General features: G+C 40.6%; 1 protein-coding gene across 4 annotated transcripts in view; it reads left to right on the top strand.

Annotated features, from left to right (window-relative positions):
• LOC137322105 (serine/threonine-protein kinase MRCK alpha-like) overlaps nt 1-20448 on the top strand; it is a 499456-nt gene that overhangs the window by 44615 nt on the left and 434393 nt on the right. The window lies entirely within an intron of this gene.

Here is a 20448-nt window from a genome sequence, read left to right as displayed (position 1 = left end):
GAGTAAAGTGGAGTGTTACCTCATCTACAGTTAAGAAAGAAGTGAAAGTTGTTTTGGCTCAATGGTAGCAATCTCATATGAGTCAATGTTTTGGGATCAAACTCCACTCTAGGCTAGTTCTTGAATGCAATTCTGAGGGTGCTGCATTGTTGAGATGCTGTCTTTTGGATGCGACATGCAATAGATTCATCCCTTAACACCAACAAATTATTTGCTGACCATTCTTCTCATTGCTGTTTGTGGAAACTTGCTGTGTGCAAAATGACTGTAGCATTTGTCTACAAAATAACAGTGACTGCATTTCAAAGTAATTCATTGACTGTGGAGTACATTAAGGTGTCCTGAGAATATGAAAGGTGCTATATAAATGCAAATTCTTTCTTCTTTATAGTTAATCATAAAAATGGGTACTCTTCAAGCAAACCAAGTTATGCTTATCACTGCACTGTTTGTATAGATTAAGCAGGTCATATGGCATTCTCATGCTAGATCAGCTGAAGGGTTGTTTTACTATGACATGAGTATTATAACGTATAATGCACAATATATTACGCTGCTGCTAAATGGGTACTGTGCTTAAGTTCCCCTAAAAGTTTAACTGTTTTGGTTAGGCAGCTTTGCAGATTGATATATGCTGATCAATTTCAATTTGCAGGTCAGCAGCACCTGATTTTAAGATTGTTTTGCATCTGGAACAAAGTGTGGTGATGTACTGTTTTAATGTGTAATAACTGAGATCTCTCATGGAGTTACTCAAGATAAGTGGGATGATACACTGTTTATAAGATTGTTATATTATGTAAAGCACAGTGTATTATTCTGCTTGCAATGTGAAGTTATGTCCCTTAGGCTACAAAGTCTGATAGTTAAGTAAACAGAACCCCAGGCCAATCAGAGTTTAATTGTTGTTTGGTTGGGGAACTTTGCAGATTGGTATGTGCTTGCCAGTTTCAGGCTTCAGCTGAGAAGCACACAGCATTTTAAGATTTTTTTTGCAGCTGTAACAATATGTAATGTCTGCAGTATGAATCCTGCATGTGCGAATTTACTATTTTTAGTAAATCAATTGGTGTATTAAAATGTTGAGGTCACCGAGGAAGGAACAGCTGTAAAATTGTTTGAAATGCCTAGCTGTGTTCCATTGTAGGAGAGTTGATGGGACTTAGTTTTTATGTATGGGTGTGTTGCCTTTCTTTCCCGCATCATTGAGTTGCTTGCCTCCGCCATGTCAGCAAAGGGAACTGCAGACCTGAAACTGGGTGCTTTTAATTCTCCCTTTTGCCCTGAAAAATATTGAGCGAATCACCTCAAGTCATGCATTATATTTAGCAACCGGTTAATACATTGGCAGAATACAGGTTGACTGTCTATTTCTGGCAAAGGAAATAGAATTGGGAGGGAAGGGATGAGTAGGGGAAATCGAAAGGGAGAAATTAACTGTAAAGTCGAGACTTCAAGAACTAAATTGAGAGAGTTACGTCAGGACAATGGAGTAAATGTTCAATGCAGCATTCAATACTTGATATTATCTGTGGAAAGGTACAGGTGGAGAGCAGGTGCTTTCCCAAAGGGCTGGAAGGTTCATTCCAAGTGTTGATATAATTAAACTTTACAGAAAGTTAAATATTTATTCTATATTTCCAGAGATTTCACTGGAGGAGGATTATGTGAAACAGTGTGAGAGTTCTAGTTGAGCTACAAAGAATCAAGTTATCTCGCTGCATGCCCCTTATTCGTTTGTAAATATTTTGGTGCTGCACAGGGTGCATAATGCACCTGTTCCACCAAATACAGTATTTTCCAGTTCTTTACGTTGCTGGTTGTTGGGCGAGAACAGTGCTGGACATCCTTTCACAAGATTCGTGTGAATCATTTTCTTGATTTGTTTTATTATTTGAGCTAGATTATTTTTAATGGTTGAATTTCACTAGCACATATTGGAATATTGCAGTGTGGTTGGAGGAAAAGTTGCTGAAACTTCTTTCATCCTCCAGAAGCATGCTGGCCACAGGCAGAGGCATGGCTATTAGGTTGTAGTGGAGAAGCTTCAGGATGATTGGGAAGAAATATTGAGCTGTATTCTAATTATTTTTGTTGCAGTTTTGGACAGTGGAATGTCTGATGTATGCATAAACTCATCATCATGCTTGAGTCTCCAATTCCAGCTACTCAAATCCACTCACCTTTAGGGTTTCTGTTTGCCAGTATGGAGTGCACACTCTCCCTGTTAGGATGCAGACTACTCACTGAGTCCCCAGAGCTTAGGTGAAGGTCAGCAGAGCCAAAAGTGGGCAGAGATATACCGCTAGAGTTTAGCCAGGTAAAACTGTGCAATTTACCAGAGTTAGTCATAGATAAGCTTCCTGCTGCTTCTCCAGTTAGGACCACCCTACCAGGTGCAGCTTTGGCCTGCAGGTTATCTCGAGCCAAGTGGGAACACTTCCAATCCCCAGTGATAGGATCCACCCCTCCAGGTTCCATTAGTAAGCCAGACTGGCTGGTCAATCATCAGCAGTGCTCTGATTACTTCGGACCTGCCTGGTTCAGTTATTAGTTTACCAAGCCTGCCATGGGGGTTGACTTGGTTGTAAACATTCATCGGCAGGTGTGTCTTTTTGGAGCCGCCACTCCCCAAAGGGACCCTACGTACCTCCTCCTCCTCCTCCTCCTCATCCCCCCCCAACCAAAGGAGTATAGTCACCTGCTGTTAAATTGAAAAGTATGTTAATGTAAGAGTTTTGAATAAATTGCATTTGGATAGCCTTAATGTGTAATAAAAACATGAAATGCTGGAAATACGTAGCCGGTCCACCAGCTGTAAAGAGAGAAGACAGGTTAATATCTGGTGAAGGTATCCATTGTTAGAACTGGAAAAAAAGGAAAACATATTGATATTGAACTTTGTGTATTTATTTTACAGATTTCATGAATATTTTGTGAATAAATAGCACACAACTTCAGAGATTTTAGCAACAACATAAAATAATGAAATTAACTTTTCTAGAACTATACATAGACAACTTATGCATTAGCAGAACACAAAAGCAATTGGAATTAAAATGGATGTTAGTGTGCAGGTAGAAAGGGGAATGCATTATTATCTCTCTTGAACCACCCTGTTGAATTGAATATTTAATGTTGCCTCTTTGTTGTCCAAATTCATTTCAAACTGACGTTCTTTTTGTCTTTTATGTCGGTGCTTCCCCATTTGCTTACCTAATATTCGCTGTGCTCCAAGAAAATAATTCATTGTGTCAAGTTACAATGTTTCAATTATGTAAAGCGCCTTATATGTGCAGTTATTTCTTTGAGGTGGATTTCAGAACGCCAGTAGCAACAGATTGACACCTGCATTTCCTCAACCTTGCAAACGCGCAGTTGCTTAAATGTTCCAGATTGTTTTGTTTCTGTAGTGTAGTATAGACCATCTCTGGCTCAGGCCGCTCATAGCAGAAAAACGGCAGCCAGCAATGACATAGAGGAAAAAGTACCATTTTTAGGTAGTTCTCTGTGCCGCTGGTGGATGCCATGTTTTCTGAAATTAACTGCTTCATTTACGTTATAGTATTGCCAACAAAGATCGAAGTTGGGGCTGTTGCTAGCAGCAGCATTGCAGGGTAAATGCAGCCTAAGAATTTCTCTAGTTACTATCCTCCCTTAGGCATGTCCCGCATATGTCAAATCACATGGAGAATCAACCGACACCAGGGAAGCCGGTTTCCTTTGCAGGAGCCAGCTCATTAAATCTAGCCTGCAGGCGATCTCTATTCACAGTGTTCAGTTGTTCTGTTTTCTTTCTTTGAGACTTGATTTTTATTCTCCTAGGAGAATAAATTAAAACGAGCTGATTCTGTGCCAGTTTACAATGAGATCTGAATGCTTTGCTAAGCCGATTTTATGTCGTAATTCATGGTTGCTGTTGATGTCATAGGTCATTGTGGGCCCTAAGTAAATATTATAATTGATCAGTCCCTGGTCTTAAGCATGTTGTATGATAGCTTCATGTTATGCATTTTTAACCGATGTTTAATTAAAAACCAGTTTATATGTGCGTCAAAAATGATTATATTTGACTCCTCTTGAAATCTGGATGACTGACTGCATTTGAAATTTGAACTCGACAGATGACACTTGATTTGTTCAATGTGCACTGCTGCTGAGCACGTTTTGCAACAGTGCAGCGTCAGGATGAGGTTCGTGGCTGAGAATAAATGCTTGCGTTATTTGTGGCTGCCATTGAGTACTTGGTTAGGTAATGCTTTAAAATTAAATTATAGGATGTGGGTCCATGGCTGCAAAGAACCTCTGTCCTGGAGGGTTAAAGGTCTTCAATTTACTGTCAGTGAAGTAACCTCAGCCACTGTAATTCTGCTGTTCTGAGGACCCTGCATCATCTAACTTTTATTCAGGTGGCTTTATTCAGGCTTTTCATGCTTTGTTATTTTGCCTGTCCCATTCTCTGCACACCAGTGCATAAATTCCAGGAAAACTCAAAGGATCAGCAGTATCCCACAAAATATATTGTGGTCTTAATTTAAATCCTGGGAACGGAGCAGTGCAGAGGGTTATTTGATCTCAGCTTCTCTTTCTTACTGATCTTGTCTACACTGAGGGAAAATTGAAAGGGAGAATCATATGTGTACATTGGTAAGAATTGTTTGCCGACTGGTTATTTTCTCAGTGGTATAGACTGGGCCAGGTAGGCCAAAGATGATGGATAGTGTACAAAAAGAGAAAATTGAACTGGATTGCTCTTACAAAGAACCGGCACGGGCTCCCTGGGCCTAATGACCCCCTTCTGTGCTGTAACCATTCTGTGATTCAGTGAAGAAAGTATTGCATTTATAGAGCTCCTTTCACATCCTAAGGACATCCCAGAGTGCTTCACAGTCAATGAAACATTTTTGAACTGTGGTCATTGTTGCAAAGTAGGCAAACCTGTGAGCCAATTTGGGTACAGCAAGGTCCTACAAACAACAATGAAATAAATGACAAGGTAATTTGTTTTTGATGGTGTTGATTGAGGAATAAATGTTGGCCAGGATACTTGAAGAGCTAATCTGCTTATAGCACTATGAGATATTTTATGTCTCCCTAAACAGGCAAGTGGGACATCAGTTTAATGTTTCATCAAAAAAAACAACAATGCAGAATTTCCTTGGCACTGCACTGAAGTTTCAGCCTAAATTATGGGTTCAAGCCCTGGAGTGGCACTTGGATCCATAACCTTCTCAACTCAGACAAGGGTGCAATCACTGAGTTAAGGCTAACACTCAAAATTTAATGCACAAAACATGTGGTCATAATGGTTAAATTGGTAACTGTATGACTTCCACTGAGCCACGTAGAAGGAGGATGTCGCAGGTTTAACACCTGCTCTGCGAGTGAGTTAGCTGATCTCTGCTGGGGTGGTAGTTAATATACTACAGTTGTCTTCAGAAACCCTGAGCTACAGAGAGGGAATAATCAGCCCAATTTTGCAATGCTAGTGTGACTTGTGCTGGAAACTGTGTATGGATGTGAGGTGAGAGTAGAATTGGATTTGCCTCTGATACCTTCTCTTTCTCTTCCTCAAACCCCTACCCACCCCCATCCCCAGATGATTGAACAGCATGCTGAGACTCATTATTTAAATTGCATTTTAACAGTGGTCACTTAGGTATGATAGACTGCCAGTGGTTGTGTTTTGCCAAAAGCTGTGGCTGCTGCTAGCCTTGACTGCCTGCCATCCATCCCATAAAGGAACCACAGTTGAGGTCCTTGCCAGCAGAGCCTCCTACTTTAATAGAATAACTTGTTTTTAAAATAACTGTATATACCTGCATACCATGCATATACTGTGTTTGTAATATAAATACATATAGAGGAAAGAGGCATAATTTTAAAACTTGTTTCAATTTTTTATTCTTAAGAGGAGGCATAGGAAGGGCTGCTAAAACCATTTCAATTGCAACGCATATCGGAGCGTGGGTTCCACGGGAAGACTTGAGGGTTGGTGAACGTTTGGCTGCAGCTTTTTCCCTCTTGCTGGTAAAACTGTCCTGCAGTTAAGTGATGTTGTGGAAGTACAGAGTTGCTTTCGTAAAGAAGCTTTGTACTGCACACTTTTTAATGAGTCCTTTGCCCATAAATGAAATGTTCAGCTAAACCAGAATACTTGCTGAAACTAATTTATAGATGGATTCTATAAACATTATTGTTGTTGCAACTTTAGCAGGTTGTGGAAAGGCTTTAGTGCATTTAGTCTTCATGGGTGTGGTATGTCGTCGGTTGGAAAGGTCACGTTAATCTATTATAAATCTAAAATTGTTGCAGTGAAAAATAGTGTTCAAATGTTTTGATTGATTCAGAGGTATAACCTCTTTGGGTTTGTCTGTAAAACGTCAGAGGCTGAATTTCCTGTGTCTTGTCTCATAACAAAATTTCCACGTGTGGCTACCGGTAATAGGTTGATTTTCAGCTGCAGAAAATGACAGAGGAAAGAGCATGACTGCAAAGTTTTTTTGGAATCTATAGTCAGCCTGGTTATGACTGCTGAATGCCTGCCTTACAAGCAACCTCTATTGTCTTTGGCTATTGTGTGTGAGTGTGGTGCAGTTACAAACTACAAGCAGATGCAAGAGAAATTTGTTTCCAGGTCTTGTTGACGCATCATGTGCAGATTGTAGAAGTTAATGACTATAAGTTATGTGGTAAACATAGTATCTAGATCACTGCTACTATTGTGTATAATAAGGCCAATTAGTGACTATCTTTGTTTGGAGGGGGTCAGTCGAGGCAGCCCTGTTGGCTGTCACTTTGGAAATTATTTTCAAATAAGTAAATCTAAAATTTGCTCCTCCTACTGATTCCATTATTTTACTAGTTGCCTTTTTTTGAAAATAGGTATCACCATGGCGTGTTCCAATCCAGTGAGACCTCCTCTGTAATCATTGACTTTTTTTATGATGATTCTCAGTGCCTTCTAAATTTTGTCCCGAGTCTCACTCTGTACCCATGGGTATCATCTCTGGGGATTTTGAAACTGTTTTGGGTGTCAAGGTCATTAATTTAGTTGTAGAGCTATGATAGATGGCATGCTACTAATATCACCCAAGCAATGCTACTAGTGAAAATTTAGTGTATTCACTTTTAGCTCAGTTTTGACTCTATTTACAGCCTTAAGGAGGTCTTCAGTTCTTTGATAATCTTGTTGTTCTGGAAGAATATTTTTCTGCTTAATTTTGGCTTCTATGGCTATGCTCATTTCTAGTTCCGTGTTCCTATCTAATCCGTTTTTTAAAAAAAAATGTTTTTGGAGCTTTGTTTTAGCTGGTAAGAATCACAACAAGAACTTTGCACACATTTTGGGTTCCCTGTGCCTTGACTCTTGCCAAACAGAAAGTCTACTCGAATAGAATTCTTGAGTAGATTGGTTTGGAGACTGTTGAGCACAATGATGGATTTCTGTGTGTGTGTCAGACACCCACTGAATCTGCAAATGTACATAAAGGCTTCTATGCTGTTGTGTCCAAGCAAATTTGACTTTACCACTGGTAAGTAACTCACAAATTGATGGCAATCCAACTTGTGTGTGGAAGTCATCAATTAAGTAACAGCCCTGGTCTATGTGCAGTGTTTCAGAAATAATTTCCCAAAATTGTTGGATGAATTTATTTTGGAATAACAAAGCATGCTTTAAAATGTCCTAATTCAGCAACTTAAGAAATATTTTCTATTCTGCTGCATTCAACCTGTTTTCTATAAATAAATACTTCAGCCTCGCACTTAACATTTTTTCAAAAAAGTTGTTAACTGACAAAATCTGATCCTTTAACCTGAGAATGGATGGTTTATGCATTTCTTTTTGTTACCACAGGCACACATGGCCATTGGGGCTTATAACTGACATTTTAAGTAATGGTTCCAGACTTCCGTTTCTGCTAATCGAGGTTTTGCTTTGGGTAGTACTGAGCCGCCACAACAAAGAACGGAATGTGTTTGAGATGCTGACTATATGACGTAGAGTGAGATTGATTCGTCTGGTTTGGACAATGTTGTTTTGTGAATACATTTTCAGGTTTATAGAAATTTCCGCACAGAAGGCGGCCAGTTTACTCATTACCTGTTCTAACTACATAACCGCTATCTACTCTACTGTCAGTTCCCTGCTCTTGCCACATCTCTTTCAATGTTTGTCTTTGAGTTTTGCCTAATTCCCTGTTAAATGTTGTGATTGACTTGGCTTCAGTAGCTACTTGTGCAATGCATCCCTTATTCGAATGACCCGTTGTGTGAAAAAGTTCCGTCAAACTTGACCTTTTATGTCGGTGAGCTGCCATAAGCAGAAATACATGTGGGTAGTGTTTGTAAATTGCAACCTTTTCATAAGTTAAAGCTGGTCTCATTACATGGAAATAATTGATGCAGCTTCTTAAAAGTGAAATGTTTTCTTTAAAAGAAACTTTGTGCATAAGAGAATAGAATTGGGATGTTGTTTTCAGTGATCTAATCAGAGGTCTGCATTTGTATGCTATATATTCCTGTGGAGTTCTGCTTATTATGGATCACTGGATATGTATGACAGGCCATTCGGCCCAACGTCTATGCTGGCGTTTATACTCCTACCCCTCTTCATCTAACCCTATCAGCATATCCTTCTATTCCTTTCTGCCTCATGTACTTATCTAGCTTCCCCTTAGATGCATCTATGCTATTTGCCTCAACTACTCCTTGTGGCAGCGCATTTCACATTCTTACCACTGTTTGGGTAAAGAAAGGATAAATTGAGATTAGTCTGTCACTCGCCCCAGGGTACTTTACAGGCAAGTTTAAAAAAAATCTGTAGTGATATGAGATTTTGAAAGGGGAGGTGTGATGTGGGAAAGAAGAGAGCATATGGAAGAGGAAATAGAATGAGTGGGACAGAGGAAAAGCTGAATCCTGGTACACTGAGTAAAGTCTTGATGTTATGGGACTAATTGGATAGCTCTTCCAAAGGGACAGCACAGGCACAATAGGCTGAATCGCCTCCTTCTGTGCTGCATGATTCCATGTGTGTGTACATGTGCAGTGTGCTTTGTGCCCTGTGTGTTGTCATCCAGTCTCCTCATTTCAAGCTGCCTTCAGTACGTGAACAGTAACAGATTTATTTTACTGTACTTCTGTCAAGAGTACCGCAGTTAGCTGGGGGAGAGGGGCAGCAAGCAGTAATGCTTGAATTTATTGTGCAATCAAACACTTTGGGTGAAAAGTTAGAATTTGTTTTAAGGGTACGATATCATCTGCATCGCTAATTAAAGGGAAAGCATTGCCTTACCGCATACAATTGCTGATGGCATACTTGTGGTAGCAGTGCAAAAAATCTGCAACAGTGCCTGATATTTAGGCAGCCGTAAGGTCCCTCTCCTTGCCAAACGCTCCTGCCCTCTGCCATGTAGCAGGATAGAATATTTTCATAAGAACATAAATAGGAGCAAGAGTAGGCCATACGGCCCCTCAAGTCTGCTCCGCCATTCAATAAGATCATGGCTGATCTTCAACCTCAACTCCACTTTCCTGCCCGATTTCCCCCATATCCCTTGATTCCCCCAGAGTCCAAAAATCAATCTATCTCAGCTTTGAACATATTCAACGACTCAGCATCCACAGCCCTCTGGGATAGAGAATTCCAAAGATTCACAACCTTCTGAGTGAAGAAATTCATTCTCATCTCAGTCTTAAATGGCTGACCCCAAGTTCTAGACGCTTCAACCAGGGGAAACAACCTCTCAGCATCCCCTCAGAATCTTGTATATTTCAATGAGATCACCTCTCATTCTTCTAAACTCGAGTATAGGCCCATTCTACTCCATCTCTCCTCACAGGACAACCCTCTCATCCCAGGAATCAATCTAGTCAACCTTTGTTGTACCGCTTCTAAGGCCAGTATATCCTTTCTCAGGTAAGGAGACCAAAACTGTACACAGTACTCCAGGTACGGTCTCACCAAAGCCCTGTACAATTGTAGTAAGACTTCCTTACTCTTGTACTTCAAACCCCTTGCAATAAAGGCCAACGTGCCATTTGCCTTCCTAGTTGCTTGCTGTACCTGCATGCTAACATTTTGTTTTTCAGTTGCTTTGCTGTAATTGGTTTAAGATACCTTATTGAAATATGTCTCATGTCACAGTGAGTCAATTAATGTTAACTTTTCAAACGCACAATGTACAGCAGCTGTTTGCGCAAAAGTTTTTCCATTAGCAATAGCTGGGTCTGTGTGTGACTCTTATGGCATTATACAAGGCTTGACATGAAGGCTTAACTTAATTCCACAGTGGAAGTTTTCATAAGAGCCTGCTAAATAAATAATCGCTGGTTACATATCTGGAACTCTGCTACCACTTAGTGTACACACCCAAATGTGAGACAGATATTTCCTTTGGAAAATATTTATGATGAACAAAATGTCCCCAAAGACTTATAAGTATAGATTTTAAGGAATATACAAGGTTCAAAATGAACAGCACCTTGATCATACTTCATTACTTCTCTTCCTCCCCCCACCCACAAAAAAAGTCAATGATTTCTGATCTTCTTTATACTGCTTGTGTGACCATACATTCAGTTCAGATTTATTTTACTGTACTTCTGTCAAGAGTACCACAGTTAACTGGGGGCGAGGGGAAGCAGTAATACTTGAATTTATTGTACAATCAAACACTTCGAAATGGGTGAAAAATTAGAATTTGTTTGAAGGCTATGACCAGAACCATCTCTCTCGTTCTTGTCCTGAATCACGATTTACAGTAAATGATCTGTGCTGGTACACCACCAAATGGAGAGGTTTTCTTGGTTGCATCACTTGGTTAAATCAGTTCTGTATTTTGGAAGGCAGTGCAGGTGTTGTAAAAACTCTGGGTCTTAAAGCCGCGGTGTTACTTATTGTGCCTGCATCACGGTCCAAAGTCCCGACCTGATTCACTTTTAGCAAAATCTGTGATGGAACTAAAAAATTCACTAACTGTGTAACTGGTTGCGAAACAATTTTGTCATTTGAGCCTTAATATTTTAATTATTCAATAATTGTGCCTTATATTGAGCAAAAAAAATTCAAATTGCAAAGCATTTTTTGTTTACTGGGGCAGGGGAGGAATAGGGTTGCCAACTCTGCTTGGACATAATTCTGGAGGTTTCATCACTTGGCCGCCTGCCTCTAACCACTCCACCCCCACACCCTCGCCATTGGTCACCTGATATGTCCATCTTCATGGTGCACTGTCTTCCTACGTCCGATTGGATGATTCTTGACTGTCAATCAAAGATCCATGTCCAATATTTTTATGATGTGGAGATGACGGTGATGGACTGGGGTTGACAATTGTAAACAATTTTACAACACCAAGTTATAGTCCAGCAATTTTATTTTAAATTCACAAGCTTTCAGAGGCTTCCTCCTTTCTCAGGTGAACGAAATGAAATCCTCGAAATGAAATCGCATTTATAATTCACAGAACAATGCTTGGTGATTACAGACAGTTTTTTCAACTGCCCGTTGCCAAGGCAATCAGTGTGCCGACAGACAGGTGTTACCTGCAAGGTCTCAGAATATACAAATCACCAAAAAAAAACAACAAACAAAAAAAAACAGAGATAGAGAGGTAGAAACATAGAAAAGACAGCAACTGACCCGTTATATTAAAAACAGATAACATTTGTTCGCTGGTGGGGTAACGTGTAGCGTGACATGAACCCAAGATCCCGGTTGAGGCCGTCCTCATGGGTGCGGAACTTGGCTATCAATTTCTGCTCGACGATTTTGCGTTGTCGTGTGTCTCGAAGGCCGCCTTGGAGTACGCTTACCCGAAGGTCGGTGGATGAATGTCCATGACTGCTGAAGTGTTACCCGACTGGGAGGGAACCGACTTGGGTTCATGTCACGCTACACGTTACCCCACCAGCGAACAAATGTTATCTGTTTTTAATATAACGGGTCAGTTGCTGTCTTTTCTATGTTTCTACCTCTCTATCTCTTTTTTTTTTGTTTGTTGTTTTTTTTTGGTGATTTGTATATTCTGAGACCTTGTAGGTAACACCTGTCTGTCTGCACACTGATTGCCTTGGCAACGGGCAGTTGAAAAAACTGTCTGTAATCACCAAGCATTGTTCTGTGAATTATAAATGCGATTTCATTTCGAGGATTTCATTTCGTTCACCTGAGGAAGGAGGAAGCCTCCGAAAGCTTGTGAATTTAAAATAAAATTGCTGGACTATAACTTGGTGTTGTAAAATTGTTTACAATATTTTTATAACTAATAAACAAAAGTGTTCAAAGAAAATTTTTTAAGAACACAATTGGGTTGCTCGCAGCCGTGTCCTAGAGATTAGCCTTGAATTCCTGGAGACTCCAGGGCAGTCCTGGAAGGTTGGCAACCATAGGTAGGAAGCAAGTTCCTTTTTGCCTTTGGAAGGATACTGTTGCAGTTGTGCAGTTGTAGCTGTTTGTGGGGCGAGCAAATGTATTTTGAATATGTAGTTGAAGGTTTGTTGTACCTTATCTGTGTTAAGTTGGATTATGGAGCAATCAGTTTTGCCACAAATTGTACCTAATGGTCTTAAGATTTTATTAAGGATGAGACTGATCAGGAAATTGTGTTTTATTAATAGTAAAATGCATTCATCCTTCAAAATATTTGGTAAAGCATATTGGTAACCTCTGAAGTGGTTTGGTTTATGTATTTCTAACTTCACTCCCATTTTATACTTGTAATCCCTCCTGTTTTTCCCTCTTTACCACCTTCCCTTTCCCATTACAGTTGCAGTTTCAGAAAGTCCACCTCTTATTAATGGAGAAGGAGATTACCTAAACACCTTGGTGAGAGTGAAGCCACTCTATAATCATGGGTTTACCAAACTCCTTAGTGAGAGTGAAATCACTTTGCAATCGCTAGTTTATAAAGTGGTTTTACTCACTGAGCAGTATGGGTAAATATATTGCTCAATTAGTATAAAATACACTGTCAAGAAATTTTGTAGGGGCAGCAAGAGAGACACAGATAAGAGATCCATATGTGATGTTGATTGTAGAAAGTTGGCTGGGAAGGGCTTAACAACTTTAGTGAAAAGTATGTTGGCGTAATAATACATTGGGGCTTTGAAGCTATTATGTGGTCTTGTCTGCTTTTTATTCCCCTAGTCTTAACTGCTTACAATTTGTCTTCCTGCTCTTTCTCGTTTCCTCCTATTCGCTCCACAACGATGGCCAACAACCATAGTAAGAACTTCGAAGCTTAGAATACCACAAACTGAAAATACAAAACCTAGTTATTTTTAACTTGAAAGTGATCTGAACTGAGTAGATTTTAAAATATTGAATGAGAAAAGACCACTTGGCCGAGCAAACCTATTCTTTCCAGTGATTTATTTTCCACTATCACAAAATCTACACAACCTATTTAACCTTCTGATGAAGGTTCTGCAGTTTCTCCCTGCCTTTCAAAAGGTAAATAGAGCAAAACTCCAGAATAGCTCGGCAGCTTTACATCCTGTGTTATTCATCCTTGACCACTTGCTTTCCTTGACATGACATTTTTATGGACCGTACAGCTCAGGAACCAACAGGTTCCACGCAACATTTGCTTATCTCAACCTGTACTTATCCTTCTAACCCTCAATCCTGTTTCTAACCAGGCATGCATCCGACTCTTTTTATTTTCCCCACGCCATAATTAGCCACTTGAGCTCTGTGTCTGTTCAACATATTCCCTAGTATGTAGAACAAATACATTTTTACACACTACAGAATTTCAACTATATTATTGATACTGAAACGTAAGAACATAAGAAATACGAGCAGGCCATACGGCCCCTCGAGTCTGCTCTGCCATTCAATCAGACCATGACTGATCTTCGACCTCAACTCCATTTTCCTGCCCGATCCCCATATCCCTTGATTCCCCTAGAGTCCAAAAATCTATCAATCTCAGCCTTGAATATACTCAACGACTCAGCATCCACAGCCTTCTGGGGTAGCCAATTCCAAAGATTCGTCTTTGGGGAACCAGAGAATTTAAAAGAGCTAGTTCCTATTTATTTGTGGGTGCAGGAAATGGAAGTACTAAAACCAGCTCAATCAGTGTAGCAGCTTGGTTTCTCCATGTGGTTCCTGTTGTCTTAATCGTGGGTTTCTCAGTACTTCCTCTGTGTGTGTCATAGAGGAAATTGCAGATTCATTCAATTGGGGACTGTGGTAAGTGACACAACCAAAGGAAATCCTGTGGCATAGAAGAATGGTAATGCAATTGTGTTGCTTACATCTAACCATTTAAAAAACACAGTGCTATAATTCAGCATGGCTAAGCAAAAAAGTGACTGAGATCGCTTGTGGCCTCCTGAATTGCTGTACAGTAGATCATTGACCAGGTTAATACTTTGTTTAGTCATGCACCAAACATGCAGTACACAGGCTAGTGATTAATTCCCCCGGTTTAGGTAGAAAGAAGCTATCGTAATTTTTTAAATAACTTCTCATTGAGTTGGATATTTTAGGTTCACAAAGTGGCAGGTGCACATTTGACAGCACAATTTTCTGTTTAACAAAAACTTACAAACACACATTTCCTCGTTGAAAACTTTAATGAGAGATTAGTCTTGCACATTTTTGGCTGAAGTGCAGCAACATGTAGAACACACATATTTAGGTGATGACTTGCTCCATTAGTTTTACATTAGGAAACTTAATTCTGCAAAGTAGTTTCCTTGTTATACTCTAACAGGGTACCTGTTAATCACGTGACATCACAATAGCTGCTGTCCTCAACAGATGTATTGTCTTTATTTTGAAGTTATCAGTTTCATTTCACTGAGACTATAATGTATGAACAGCATACACTGTTTCCTTGAAGCATATGTATATAGCATATAGCAGTAATATGTGATAGCATTCCATTTCAAATCGTGTGGTAAAATAGTTTAAATTGCAGGAGCTTCTTGTCGTTTACTGTGTGTCGTGATACCTGCTGGGACAGAAAAATGGCAAAAAAATGCATCCTAGCACCTCTGCTTGTATTAGTTTCTCTGAGTAATTGCATGTAGTGTGTTTCATCATTCCCAGGTTCATTTGACTTTAGAAAAATATCTTTAGCTTTGCTCTTGTGGTTTGTCATTTGACCCCGTCTGAGTTACTGGTTTGACTGCTGTAGTCTGAGTTAAGCCAATTAATTACTTTATACATGGTGTATATATTGTATTTAAAATTAGGTTAAGTAAGAGAGTTGTAATTTAATGCAGTGAACAGGAGACCTTCCTAAGCCACATTCTGTTACGCCTTGTGTCATTTGAACCCCAATAATAAATCCAGCCTTATTATTCCCAGCCATCCATAATTATATTTATACTACATTATATGTAACATAGTAATGTTTTCAGGCAGGAGTAAACCATTCATCCATCCAGCCTACACAGTCAACTTCCCATAAGATTACTGTAATACGTTTCTAAATCTAATTGGTCTCAGCCCTGGCTCAGTGGTAGCACTCTTGTCTCTGAGTTGGAAGGCCGTGGGTTCAAGCCCCACTCCAGAGACTTAAGCATACTTCAGTGCAGCACTGAGGGAATGCTGCATTGTCAGATCTGCCATGTTTTGGATCATAGAATCGTACAGCACAGAAGGAGGCCATTCGGCCCATCGTGCCTGTGTCGGTGAATGAGGCATTAAGACCAAGGCCCCATCTGTCTTTTCAGGTGGACATAAAAGATCCTATGGCACTATTCGAAGAAGTAGTAGGGGAACTCTCCCGATGACCTGGCCAACATTTATATCTCAACCAGCATCACCGCAACAGATTAATTGGTCATTTATCTCATTGCTGTTTGTGGGACCTTGCTGTGCTTCATTGGCTGTGAAGTGCTCTGGAACATCCCGAGGACATGAAAGGTGCTATAGAAATGCAAGTTTGTTCGTTCTTCTTTTCATCCTTAATCTAGTAGCTTTTACAACTAATGGCATGCTTGCTGTTAATTAATATTATTTTTATTGCAAATATTTCTGCTGGGTACACAGTATATTGTTGCCTATGGTAAGCTGTTTTAATTCTGTATCTGTGCTAGGATTGGCAGTACAAAAGTAGGGATGTCATGTGTACCTTCTATAATAGAGTAATATGTCCCTTACATAACCTACTTTTGCATGACTGTAGTACTCTCCACGCAAGGTTTGTTGCCTTAAGAAGTACCAAATACCAATAAAAACAGGAAATGCTCAGCATGCTAATCAAAATCTGAAAGAGAAAGGTTCATATTTCTGGTGTAACCCTTCATCAGAACTAATAAAAACAGATGTGCACAATGATCTCTCAAATCTGTTTCTTACATATTGCAAAAGTATTTACTGGCAGAATTTCCTATTGCTCCATAAAGCCAGTAACTGTCTTGACAATTTTTAAACCTATTTGTTAAATAAAATGGACCTTAAACCCGAGGCCGGTCTTCCCTTTCAGGTGGATGTAAAAGATCCCACGGCACTGTTCGAAGAAGAGTAGGGGAGCTCTCCCGGTGTCCTGGCCAACACTTATCCCTCCACCAAAATCACCAAAACAGGCTTTAAAGAACTCTTAAGGATTTTTATGAAAGATCCCACCTGAAATGTTTGATCAACCTCTGATGCTGACTAACCTTTCCACATGCAGCATTTGCTGTTTATTTTTTATCTCTGCTATGTGTGTCAGTTTGATTTCTTTCCTCATTTAAAATCTCAGTGAAGGCATTACATGAGGTTTAAAGGATTTTTATTCTGAAATTACAAATCGAGAACCTAACAGGAGAGTAAACAGCGCTGCAGGAGTTCCTCAGGGCAGTGTTCTAGGCCCAACCATCTTCAGCTGCTTCATCAATGACCTTCCCTCCATCATAAGGTCAGAAGAGGGGATGTTCGCTGATGATTGCACGGTGTTCAGTTCCATTTGCAACCCCTCAGATAATGAAGCAGTCCATGCCTGCATGCAGCAAGACTTGGACAACATCCAGGCTTGGGTTGATAAGTGGCAAGTAACATTCGTGCCAGGCAATGACCATCTCCAACAAGAGAGAGTCTAACCATGTCCCTGTGACATTCAGTGACATTACCATCATCAAATCCCTCACCATTAACATCCTGGGGGTCACCATTGACCAGAAACTTAACTGGACCAGCCACATAAAGACTGTGGCTACAAGAGCAGGTCAGAGGCTGGGTATTCTGAGGCGAGTGACTCACCTCCTGACTCCCCAAAGCCTTTGAACCATCTACAAGGCACAAGTCAGGAGTGTGATGGAATACTCTCCACTTGCCTGGATGAGTGCAGCTGCAACAACAACACAAGAAGCTCGACACCATCCAGGACAAAGCAGCCCGACTGATCGACACCCCATCCACCACCTTAAATATTCACACCCTTCGCCGCCGCCGCACCATGGCTGCAGTGTGTACCATCTACAAGATGCACTGCAGCAACTCGCCAAGGCTTCTTCGACAGCACTTCCCAAACCCGCGACCCCTACCACCTAGAAGGACAAGAGCAGCAGGCACATGGGAACACCACCACCTGCACGTTCCCCTCCAAGTCACACACCATCCTGACTTGGAAATATATCGTCGTTCCTTCATCGTTGCTGGGTCAAAATCCTGGAACTCCCTTCCTAACAGCACTGTGGGAGAACCGTCACCACACGGACTGCAGCGGTTCAAGAAGGCGGCTCACCACCACCTTCTCAAGTGCAATTATGGATGGGCAATAAATGCTGGCCTTGCCAGTGACTCCCACATCCCATTAATGGAAAAAGAAGACATGGATGAAAAGAGAAATCCTGGAAGGCATTAGAGAGAACGAAAGGACATATAAAATTCTGAAATGTGCATCGAAGCAACAGGATAGAAAGAACTACAAAATCAAGCAGAGCAAGGCCAAGAAACTGATAGGAGGTGCAAAGAGGAATATAGCAGAAAATACAAAGAACAAATACAAACCGTTCAAATATATTGGGAGCAAGCGAAGGGCATAGAGGTAGGGTGACAGTGGGGGAGGTGGTGACTGAGGATCGAGAAATGATAGAATAACTAAATCAATATTTTGTGACTGCTTTTACTGTTGGAAAGGGGAGAGATTCCTGAGGTGAGAAAGTAGTATAAGGGAGAGGGCAGACTGGAAAACGTTGGTATTACAGGTTAAGGCACCAGTTCCCTACATTACAACAGTGACTACACATCAAAAGCTATAAAGCACCTTGGAACATCCTGAGGTCGTAAAAGGTGCTATATAAATGCAAGTTCTTTCTTTAGAAAGATTGAGAATATTGATGATAATTATAGTTTCCATCTTAGGGTGCTGGTGGTATTGGTTGAGGAGATCAAAAATTCCCTCACTGATATCTTTTTAAAAACTCTTCAGAATTGGGTAATGTTCCATTGGGTTGAAAGTAGGAAATGTGTCCCCAGTCTTTTTAATGAGTAAGGGATGTACCCATCAACTATAGACCTCGATTGTTATTTTGAATGTTGAACCAACAGTCTTAATAATCTGTCCTTCAAAACCCCATAATCTCTTTCTTGCTGTTACTTCAAGCATGTTGCCATCTTACCTGATGTTTTTATTGAAAATGCATTTGTTAGAAATAACCCATACCAAGTGACTTCATGATAGTATGGAGTTCGTATAATAATTGTAAACTGTTCAAAAACCTCCCTCAATGGCTCAGTTGGTACATTTCACCTTGCAGAGTGACACTGAAGGTCCCGGGTTTCACCTCAGCCAGGTTATTACATTTGGCTTTGGTACACGTGGCTAAGCAGGGGAACAAAAATAGCCAGGTTCCCACTTGTGATCACTGTCCTGTCATCCCCTGCTGGAAAGTGCACGTGAATGTTAAGCGAGGGCAGCATTGGGGTCGAACGTGATGCCTGGGACTATCGAGCCTGCTAACGTTCAGTGTTTAGGAACAGGAGTAGGCCATTCGGCCCCTCGAGCCTGCTCCCCCATTTGATAAGATCATGGCTGATCTGTGATCTAGCTCCATATACCTGCCTTTGGCCCATATCCCTTAATACCTTTGGTTGCCAAAAAGCTATCTATCTCACATTTAAATTTAGCAATTGAGCTAGTATCAATTGCCGTTTGCGGAAGAGAGTTCCAAACTTGTACTACCCTTTGTGTGTAGAAATGTTTTCTAATCTCACTCCTGAAAGGTCTGGCTCTAATTTTTAGACTGTGCCCCCTACTCCTAGAATCCCTAACCAGCGGAAATAGTTTCTCTCTCTCTCCATCCTATCTGTTCCCCTTAATATCTTATTAACTTCGATCAGATCACTCCTTAACCTTCTAAACTCTAGAGAATACAACCCCACTTTGTGTAATCTCTCCTCTTAACTTAACCCTTGAAGTCCGGGTATCATTCTAGTAAACCTACGCTGCACTCCCTCCAAGGCCAATATGTCCTTCCGAAGGTGCGGTGCCCAGAACTGCTCACAGTACTCCAGGTGCGGTCTAACCAGGGTTCTGTATAGCTGCAGCATAACTTCTGCCCCCTTGTACTCCAGTCCTCTAGATATAAAGGCCAGCATTCCATTAGCCTTCTTGATTATTTTCTGCATCTGTTCATGACACTTCAATGATCTATGTACCTGAACCCCTAGGTCCCTTTGGACATCCACAGTTTTTAACCTTTTACCATTTAGAAAGTACCCTGTTCTATCCTTTTTTGATCAAAAGTGGATGACCTCACAATTGTCTACATTGAATTCCATTTGCCACAGTTTTGCCCATTCACCTAATCTATCAATATCCCTTTGCAATTTTATGTTTTCATCTACACTGCTTACAGTGCCACCAATCTTTGTGTCATCGGCAAACTTAGATCTGAGTCTTTCTATGCCTTCATCTAAGTCGTTAATAAATATTGTGAATAATTGAGGCCCCAAGACCGATCCCTGCGGGACTCCACTAGTCACATCCTGCCAATGTGAGTACCTACCCATTATCCCTACTCTCTGTCGCCTTTCGCTCAGCCAATTTCCTAACCAAGTCCGTACTTTTCCCTCTATTCCATGGGCTTCTAACTTAGCTAACAGTCTCTTATGTGGGACCTTATCAAATGCCTTCTGGAAGTCCATATAAATAACATCCATTGACATTCCCCTGTCCACTACTTTAGTCACCTCTTCAAAAAATTCAATCAGGTTTGTCAGGCACGACCTACCTTTCACAAATCCATGCTGGCTCTCCCTGATTAACTGAAAATTCTCGAGGTGTTCAGTCACCCTATCCTTAATTATAGACTCCAGCAATTTCCCCACAACAGATGTTAGGCTAACTGGTCTATAATTCCCCGGTTTCCCCCTCCTTTCTTAAAAAGCGGAGTGATATGTGCAATTTTCCAATCTAGAGGGACAGTTCCTGAATCTAGAGAACTTTGAAAGATTATAGTTAGGGCATCTGCAATCTGCTCATCGACTTCCTTTAA

The sequence above is a fragment of the Heptranchias perlo genome, chromosome 5, assembly GCF_035084215.1.
Source record: "Heptranchias perlo isolate sHepPer1 chromosome 5, sHepPer1.hap1, whole genome shotgun sequence".
NCBI classification, from domain to species: domain Eukaryota; kingdom Metazoa; phylum Chordata; class Chondrichthyes; order Hexanchiformes; family Hexanchidae; genus Heptranchias; species Heptranchias perlo.
This window is presented reverse-complemented; position numbering and strand designations above follow the sequence as displayed.